Source organism: Ranitomeya variabilis, chromosome 1 (genome assembly GCF_051348905.1).
Source record: "Ranitomeya variabilis isolate aRanVar5 chromosome 1, aRanVar5.hap1, whole genome shotgun sequence".
Taxonomy (NCBI): Eukaryota; Metazoa; Chordata; class Amphibia; order Anura; family Dendrobatidae; genus Ranitomeya; species Ranitomeya variabilis.
In genome coordinates this window covers 474,583,468-474,591,616 of record NC_135232.1, presented here as the reverse complement: position 1 = coordinate 474,591,616, position 8,149 = coordinate 474,583,468, and the positions used below count along the sequence as shown (strand labels likewise).

At 44.0% G+C, this 8,149-nt stretch overlaps 1 long non-coding RNA gene across 1 annotated transcript; it reads right to left on the bottom strand.

Annotated features, from left to right (window-relative positions):
• Positions 1–4,796: 4,796 nt before the first annotated feature.
• On the bottom strand, positions 4,797–5,837 carry LOC143790659 (uncharacterized). Its single transcript, XR_013219890.1, has 3 exons — positions 5,774–5,837; positions 5,566–5,679; positions 4,797–5,481 (listed from the first exon to the last, which is right to left on the bottom strand). It is a non-coding gene; the product is annotated as an uncharacterized LOC143790659 (long non-coding RNA).
• Positions 5,838–8,149: the final 2,312 nt, after the last annotated feature.

Here is an 8,149-nt window from a genome sequence, read left to right as displayed (position 1 = left end):
TGCCCTGTAAAAGGCTGCCTCCTTCTGAGGCGCGAAGCCGGTGGCCGGAACACCGAGGGAGCAACTGTCTCCAAGCCTTGCTCCAGAGACCGGCGGGACAGTCGATTCCAAGTTGGCTGCCCGACCTTAATACCTAGGAGACACGGTGGCAACTTGTGGGAGTCGGGGCGTCTCTAGGGTCCCTATAAAAAGCCTCAGGCCATCAGTCATACGGGATTGTCCTATCCATACCATCTGTGGGACAGAGAGGAAGAAATAACATCTAGAACATCTACAATAGTTGTGAGGACCTTACCAGGAAGCTCAGCAGGGAGGTACTACAACGCACAGGCGCTAGAGGAAGGCTACTGATTTCCACCTGGATAAGGGGACTCTGGATTTGCCTTCAGACCGGCTGGACTCTGCCTACCCTGTGATCTGTACCCTGGACTGTGGATGCTGCAGCCTTCAGTAAAGGTAAAGAGACTGCAACCTGGTGTCCTCATTCTTCACTGCGCCTCACATCATCCACCATCACCACCTACACTTCTTGGAAGCCCTGGAGATACACTTCACCTGTGGGAAGGTATACCATCTAGCTGCCATAACATCACCCCAGCGGACCCCTAAGCAGCGTCGGTCACCCTGACAGAATACCACAGGTGGCGTCACGAACTACCCCTTTAAAGACCTTTCCCAAAACCATAAAAACTCTCCTTTCTTTATTGGACGTCCCTCAAAGGGCCACGGACCGGGTCGGGCCACCGTGACATCCCCACAGAACACTGAAGAACCCGGTACCGAGTACCCCATTGCCCTTAACGTGGGGGTGATCCATGTGTATGGTGTTATTTTGATGATGTGCAGTGTTGGCTTTGGTCCAAACGTACCTTTTCGAATTATGGCCAAAAATTTCAACTTTGGTATCATCGGACTATAACACGTTTTCCCACATCCTTCCAGCAGATTAAATGTTGGTTTTGGTAAAACAAAGCCAGGCTTGGATGTTTTTCTCTACAAGAAAAGATATTTGTCTTGCCATCCTACCTCACAGGCCAGAAATATGAAGAATATGGGAGATTGTTGTCACATTAGTTACACAATCAGTACTTACCAGAGATTCCTGCAGCTCCTTTAATGTTGCTGTAGGTCTCTTGGAAGCCTCATGGACCAGTTTTCTTCTTGACTGTTTATCAATTTTTGAGAAAAAATGTAAGCCTCTTCTTGTTGACCGTCATCACATTGTTCCTTGTTATATAATAATAATAATCTTTATTTTTATATAGCGCTAACATATTCCGCAGCACTTTACAGTTTGCCCACATTATCATCGCTGTCCCCGATGGGGCTCACAATCTAAATTCCCTATCGGTATGTCTTTGGAATGAGGGAGGAAACCGGAGAACCCGAGAAAACCCACACAAACACGAGGAGAACATACAAACTCCTTAGATATCCTTAGATATATCTAATGCCTTGAATTTTTTTGTACCTTTCTCCTGACATAGTTTTCAGCAATGAGATCCCTTTGCTGTGTTGTAAGCTGTTATGGACCATGGCTTTGGCTGCCTAATGTAACTAAGAAAACGACAGGAAAATCCTACTAGAACAGCTAAACGTTATATGGAGGTAATTCAAATTACTGTAAATGATGACGGCTGTGTACTGACTACTATTTAAAGGGAACCTGTCACATGAAAAAATGCTTTTAACCTGCAAATGTAGGGTTAATCTGCAGGTAAATAGAGTTTTGAACCTGTCCGCTGCTTGCACTTAGAACCCCACTGCTGGGAGGAAATTAACTTTATTTAATTTATTTGGGTCTCAGCCACTGGCACGAGTTCAGCCTCCATTCTGTATATAGAGAGCAGCAGCTGTAACCACGACCCCGAAACTGACTGACAGCCGGTCCTAATGTTGAGCGAGCTGTCAGTCAGTGTGGGGGTGCCATTACAGTGGCTGCTCTCTACACAGGAGACTGAACTTGTACCACCGCTGCCCCGTGACTGAATGCTACCGGGAGTAATAAAATTAATTTTCCCCTGGCAGTGGGGTTCTAAGTGCAAGTGCTGAGCAGGTTCAAAGCGCTATAAACCTGCACATTAACCCCATATCTGCAGGTTAATAGTGTTTTTTCATGTGACAGCTTCACTTTAACAAGGGTTTAGATGTGATTTTCAAATTTAACACATCCATATCCCCAATTATAATAGGGTGCACAAAGTTATGCAACCACATTATTTTGGGTTTGTTATTTTTATTCCCTTCCTCAAAATTATTTTAGTTTGTTTCTTAATGGATTTGTTCAGATCATGGCTGACATTAAAGGTACCGTCACATTAAGCGACGCTGCAGCGATATAGACAACGATGCCGATTGCTGCAGCGTCGCTGTTTCGTCGTTGTGTGGTCGCTGGAGAGCTGTCACATAGACCGCTCTCCAGCGACCAACGATGCCAAAGTCCCCGGGTAACCAGGGTAAACATCAGGTTACTAAGCGCGGCCCTGCGCTTAGTAACCCGATGTTTACCCTGGTTACCAGTGTAAATGTAAAAAAACAAACACTACATACTTACATTCCGGTGTCTGTCGCGTCCCCCGGCGTCCACTTCCCTGCACTGTGTAAGCGCCGGCCCAAAAGCAGAGCGGTGACGTCACCGCTGTGCTCTGCTTTACGGCCGGCCGGCACTGACACATTCAGTGCAGGGAAGCCACCGGCGGGGGACGTGACGGACATCAGAAGGTGAGTATGTAGTGTTTTTTTTTTACTTTTACAATGGTAACCAGGGTAAATATCGGGTTACTAAGCGCGGCCCTGCGCTTAGTAACCCGATATTTACCCTGGTTACAAGTGAACACATCGCTGGATCGGTGTCACACACACCGATCCAGCGATGTCAGCGGGTGATCCAGCGACGAAATAAGGTGCTGGCCTTCTAGCTCCGACCAACGATGTCACAGCAGGATCCTGATCGCTGCTGCGTGTCAAACACAACGAGATCGCTATCCAGGACGCTGCAACGTCACGGATCGCTATCGTTATCGTTGTTAAGTTGTTCAGTGTGAAGGTACCTTAAGGATAAAAATGTTAGGAAATTATTCTTCTAGGTATGATTTCTTTACATGACAAAAATCTGGTATTTTAACAGGGGTGTATAGACTTTCTATCCACTGTATGTATTGCGTGGTTTTTCATATCATCATTGTTACATTCATAGATCATTTACTAACAAAGTCATAAGGTATAAATCAGTCATAAATAATAATAAAGCTTTCTATTGCTAGAATGTTTTCCCTGAAAGCTGGAAATGTCTGATTTGCCATTGTTGCCTGCATATACTTGTTGAAACCATTCCTTCATGTCTTGTATCAGCTGTATGTGACCTCTTAACTCAGTTCACCATGTCATCATACGACAGGTAAGACAAGGAAATAGAATCACTTACAGGCATTGCATGACACCATAAAAAAATGTTTTAGTTGACTAATAGACATCCGCTGTTGAAACTCAAAATTTCCTGAGTTTTTTCATTTCCTATTTACCATGTAGTCACAGTTATAGTTATATATATACTGTATGTACATAAGCAGCAGAACATTAGGCAGGGGTCAAAAAGAAGTTTGGTGTTATAAATGGCTGCTATACGAAAATGGTATTACCACTTCCATAGCAAGCTGGACTATAAGGCTAAGTTCACATTAGGCGTTTATGCAGTGGTTTTTTTAATGCAGATTTTCAGCTGTGTTTTGCAGCACCAGCAAAGGCTGAGATTTCCGAAATCTCACACACACATTGTTATTTCTGTTATCAGAATTTTGTGCTTTGCCTGTTTTTTGCGCAATGTAGCATGTCACTTCTTTCAGCGTTTTTCACCCATTGAAATGAATGACTGGTGAATGGTGAAAAAACGCTAGAAAAAAAAAAAACACACTGTAACGGAGAAACGGGGTCAGTGGGTGCTCTCGTCCGCTGGCCCGGCTGTCTTTAGCAAGACTGCATGGACCACGGCTCATACCACTGGACGCCCGCTCTATCTCCCCGTGGGCAATACACTACACAGACAACACAGGGTTAAGGTAAAACAGTGTGGCAATACTTTATGGAACCATAACACACAATAGCAAACAGAACAATCCCACCATGGCTGGAATTGTTCGGTTACATGGACGCATATAAAATATCACTGCATCTCCATGTGTTTCCAGTATGACATGATGTCAGAGCTCCCAGGGTCGCTACTCCATCTGTGGATGAACACCCAGAGAAGGGGTAACGACAAGTATAGGGAGATGACCAAGAACTGTCCATAGAGTCCATACAAGGTCCAAAGCCAGTTGACACGAGAGTCACCACCTGGCTTATCTGACCATCTCCATGGAACCAGGCGACCAGTGGGTCCCAACCCTGGCTTTCTCCAAACAGATCCATGGTTCAGAGATGATCACTGGATCAGATCTGTGTCCTTCCAACTGGAGCCAAAAACCCCTAGGTTATATTCTATAGAATCCTAGATCAGTGTCCCTCGTGATGGTGCCATGATGAATTGGCTGCAGTCCTTTCTCTTGTCTGTTAGGTGGTTTGCAGAATGTCTGGCTGATAGCTCTGTGTTACTTCCGTCACCCAGGATGTGATCTCTGAGTCTTTTTATACCCAAGGCATGTAAGCTATTTTTAGAATTACCCAGGGTCTTTCAGTCCAACATCAAGATAAGGTAAACAATGGTGATGGCATTAAGTAGCACGATTAGCATATAAGCACACATCAATAAACAAAGCTTAACACACTCAATGTACAGTCACTATTACAGACTTAGGGTAAGTTCACACAGGACTTTTTTGCTGCGTTTTTTTATGCTAATTTAGGTGCGTTTTTTTTGGTGCGTATTTGGTGCGTTTTTTGGGTAAGTTCACACAGGACTTTTTTGCTGCGTATTTTTGCTGCGTTTTTTATGCCAATTTTCAGCTGCTTATAATAGATGCGTTTTTTGTGCGGTTTTGGTGCGTTTTTTTGTCTATTTGTGCATGATAATAAAGTTGAGTGACCCCAGTGGAGCTTAGCATCGCCTTCATCCCAGCGGGGGAACAATTTACGGCGAATTACATGCCATGCATCGGCCTTTTTTTGACGATCACTGTAGTTTGGGCAAGCTACATCCCAAATTATAGGCATTGCTTCCACCTTGGAAAAATAAATGAAAAAGTAATTACCAAATGCAAGATGAAATGAAGCCAACATTCATGACAAGGAAGATACAAACATACACATGCAGAACACATGAACATGTACATAACAGCACATGAGCATCGCAAAGTGTACCATTGCAAACAATCGGATAGATAGATATATCACAAATTAAAAAAAATATTACCTCCATGATTAGTTGGGAAACATTAATGCTCATCCTCCTATACCAAGACATGGCTAACACCTCACTACCAGAAACTCCCTCACAATAGATCACAATCAGGACACCTCACAATGGCTCTTCACACCTGACAATGGCTCACAATGGCTCTTCACACCTCACTACCAGGAACTCCCTTACAATAGATCACAATCAGGACACCGCACTATGTCTCTTCACACCTCACAATGGCTCACAATGGCTCTTCACACCTCACTACCAGGAACTCCCTCACAATAGATCACAATCAGGACACCTCACAATGGCTCTTCACACCTCACAATGGCTCTTCACAGCTCACTACCAGGAACTCCCTCACAATAGATCACAATCAGGACACCTCACAATGGCTCGTCACACCTCACAATGGCTCACAATGGCTCTTCACACCTCACTAACCACACCCCTAAGCTCTTGGCTGTGAGATCACTTCCTGCTGGCCATGATTTTTCTGCACAAAAAACGCAGCAAATAATGCTACATGCGTTTTTGCTGCATTTTTGCAGCGTTTTTTCATCACCCATTCAAGTCAATGGGTGAAAAAACGCTGCAAAAACGCAGCAAAAACGCTGAAAGAAGTGACATGCCCTATGTCCAAAAAACGCAGCAAAGCAGAAAATACTGGTCAAACAAAAACCCAATGTATGTGCATGAGATTTCTGAAATCTCATAGGCTTTGCTGGTACTGTAAAAAGCAGCTGAAAATTAGCATAAAAATACGCAGCAAAAAAGTCCTGTGTGAACTTACCCTTAAGGTACCGATACACTAAACGACTTACCAATGATCACGACCAGCGATACGACCTGGCCGTGATCGTTGGTAAGTCGTTGTGTGGTCGCTGGGGAGCTGTCACACAGACAGCTCTCTCCAGCGACCAATGATCAGGGGAACGACTTCGGCACAGTTGAAACTGTCTTCAACTTTGCCGAAGTCCCCCTGCAGCACCCGGGTAACCAGGGTAAACATCGGGTTACTAAGTGCAGGGCCGCGCTTAGTAACCCGATATTTACCCTCGTTACCATTGTAAAAGTAAAAGAAAAAAACAGTACATACTCACATTCTGATGTCTGTCACGTCCCCCAGCGTCCACAGGGTTACGCGCTGCTGCTCAGAGCTTCCTGCACTGAATGTGTGAGCGCCGGCAGTAAAGCAGAGCACAGTGGTGACGTCACCGCTGTGCTCTGCTTTATGGCCGGCGCTGACACATTCAGTGCAGGAAGCTCTGAGCAGCAGCGCGTAACCCTGTGGACGCTGGGGGACGTGACAGACATCAGAATGTGAGTATGTACTGTTTTTTTCTTTTACTTTTACAATGGTAACGAGGGTAAATATCGGGTTACTAAGCGCGGCCCTGCACTTAGTAACCCGATATTTACCCTGGTTACAAGTGAACACATCGCTGGATCGGCGTCACACACGCCGATCCAGCGATGACAGCGGGTGATCAGCGACAAAATAAAGTTCTGGACTTCTAGCTCCGACCAGTGATATCACAGCGGGATCCAGATCGCTGCTGCATGTCAAACACAACGAGATCGCTATCCAGGACGCTGCAACGTCACGGATCGTCGTTCTCGCTGCAAAGTCGCTTAGTGTGAAGGTACCTTTACACAGTATGTTAGATAGTAGATCATTGGGCAAGTCTGTCCTCTTGACCCACCAGATACAAACACCTAAATTCACAAGTCAATATACAGACAAAAAGTCAGTTCTTTTGGCTTTGCGAAAACATGGCTGTCTGGGAAATTAAGATACAATCTGGTTTCTTCACACACACCAAAAATGCAGGCATCAGGTTTTGCTGCGGTTTTTTGTGCCAAAACCTACCATAATTCAATAAAAGAGGACTTTTTTCAACACTGAACTTTATGGGTATGTGCACACGTTGCGGATTAGGCTTAGGAATTTCTGGTGCGGATTCTGCCTCTCCTGGCAGAAAACACACCTGCGGATTTATCGCGTTTTTTGTGCGGTTCCGCAGCGTTTTTTGCTGCGGTTTTCTTGCGAATTTGCTGCGTTTTTTACCCCTGTGGATTTCTATAATGGAATGGGTACAAAAACGCTGAAGATTCACAAAAAAGAAGTGACATGCTACTTCTTTTAAACCGCAGCGTTTCCGCAGCGAATTTTCCGCAAAATGTGCACAGCATTTTTTCTTTCTCATTGATTTACATTGTACTGTAAATTAATTGCGGGTCTGCAGCGTTTCTGCTCCTCAAAAAACGCTGCGGATCCACAGAGAATCCGCAACGTGTGCACATACCCTAACAGTATGCACAAGAGACAAATCTAGCATACTAAAACCGCACCAAAAACCGCAAGAAAAAGCAAGGAAAACATGCTTTTTTTCTCCAGGTTTTTTTCCTGCCAAGAAATCAGGCTTTGCTGCAGAAAAAAAAGAAACGCTGAAAGAACTCCTAGTGTGAAATTACTTTAAAACTATCATTTTATGTATTACATACAACAGATACCATAATGAAAAAGTAATAAATACCCCAAATTAGCAATGAAAAAAGCTAATGCAATTTTAATAAAAGTTACTTATTTTGTTCTTTGTTCAATTTATTTATGCTGCCTAGTAAATAGCACAAAATGCTTGAATTAAAAAATATAGTGAAATAATTACTGTTTTCCCATACCAGATCAGAAAGAGTTAAAGGGGTTGTCAAAGCTTTTTTTTTAATGAGCACATGATAGTTTGGTCTGAAAATATAAAAAATACATATACTCACCTACCGATTCCCTGTCGCTCCCCTCTACTGTTG